This window comes from Orycteropus afer, unplaced genomic scaffold (genome assembly GCF_000298275.1).
Source record: "Orycteropus afer afer isolate SDZICR_OR568_19922 unplaced genomic scaffold, OryAfe1.0 scaffold00166, whole genome shotgun sequence".
In the NCBI taxonomy this organism is placed as follows: Eukaryota; Metazoa; Chordata; class Mammalia; order Tubulidentata; family Orycteropodidae; genus Orycteropus; species Orycteropus afer.
Window position 1 is genome coordinate 6398301 of NW_006921753.1, and position 1855 is coordinate 6400155.

Below are 1855 nucleotides of genomic sequence, written 5' to 3' on the forward strand. Positions count from 1 at the left end.
CCCGGGGAGTACTAATAAACTGCATCTCTAAAGCAACTCCATGTCCTTGTGTCTCGGCAACTCAGCATTATTAGTAGTAGTAGTAGTAGTAGTAATAGTAGTAGTAGTAGTCTTTGATCCTCATCAGTAAGTGCTTCAAGTCTTCATTTTGAGCAAGCAAGGTTGTGTCATATGCATATCACAGGTTATTAATTAGTCTTCCTCCAATCGTGATGCTGCAGTCTTCTTAATATGGTCTACCTTCTTGGATTATTTGCTCCATAAACAGATTGAAGGGAGCTCTGGTGGCATAGTGCCTAAGGCAGTTAACTGCTAACCAGAGGCTGGAGGTTCAATCCAACAGCCACTCCTTGGAAGAAAGGTTGAGTAATCTATTTCTGTAGTGATACCGCTTCAGAAACCCAAGGAGGGGTCACTATAGGTTGGATCCAACTGGATGGCAGTGAATTGTTTTTTTTAAAAAAAAATACAGATTAAATAAGAATGATGAAAGGATACAACCCTGACACACATTTTTCATGTTTTTAAACCATGCAGTATCCCCTTGTTCTGCTCAAACGACTGCTTTTTTGCCTGTGTACAAGCTCTTTATGAGCATAATAAAGTGTTCTGGAATTCTCATTCTTCACAATGTTATTCATAATTTGTTATGATCCACTTGGTTGAATGTGTTTTCATTGTCAATACAACACAAGCAAATATCTTTCTGGTATTCTCTGCTTTCAGTCAAGATCCATCGACCATCAGCAGTGATATCCCTTGTTCAACACCCTCTGCTGAATCTGGCTTGAATTTCTGGCAGTTGCCTGTCGATGTACTGATACAACCATTTTTTAATTATCAGCAAAATTTTACTTGTGTGTGATATTAATGATATTATTCAATAATTTCCACATTCTGTTGGATCAGCTTTCTTTGAAACAGGCACAGATATCAATCTCTTCCAGGTGTTTGGCTAGGTGGTGTTTTCCAAATTTCTTGGCATAAAAGAGTAATACCTCCATTTGTTGAAACATCTCAATGCATACTCCATCAAGCCCTGGAGCCTTGTCTTTTGTGAATTCCTTCAGTGAAGCTTGGAATTCTTATTTCAATAGCATTGGTTCTTGATCATAAGCCACCCCCTGAAATGCCTGAATGTCAACCAATTTTTTTGGTACAGTGATTCTGTGTATTACTTACATCTTATGATGCTTCCTGCATCATTTAATATTTTCCCAATAGAATCCTTCAGTGTCATAACTTCAGGCTTGAGTTTTTTCTTCAGTTCTTTTAGCTTGAGAAATACCAAGTGTGTTCTTCCTTTTTGATTTTCTAATTCAAGGTCTTTGCACATTTCATTGCTTTGTCTTCTCAAGCTGTCCGTTGAAATGCTCTGTTCAGATCTTTTACTCTATCATTTCTTACATTCACTTTAGCCACTCTCCATTCAAGAGGAAGTTTCAGAGTCTCTTCTGACACCTATTTTTGTCTCTTCTTTCTTTCTCGTCTTTTTAATGGCCCTTTGCTCTCTTCATGTATGATATAATTGATGTCATTTCATAACTCATCTGGTCTTTGGTCACTGGTGTTCAATCTGCTCTTCAGATGGTCTCTAAATTCATGTGGGATATACTCAAGTTCATATTTTAGCTCTAGTGGACTTATTTTAATTTTTTTCAGCTTCAGTTTAAACTTGCATCTGAGGAATTTATGGTATTTTCCATAATCGGCCCCCAGCCTTGTTCTAACTGATGATATTCAGCTTCACCATTGCCTCTTTCCACTGATATAGTTCATCTAATTCCTGTGTATTTCATCTAGAGAGAGCCACATATATAGTCACAATTTATATTGCTGGGAAAAAAAAAAAAAA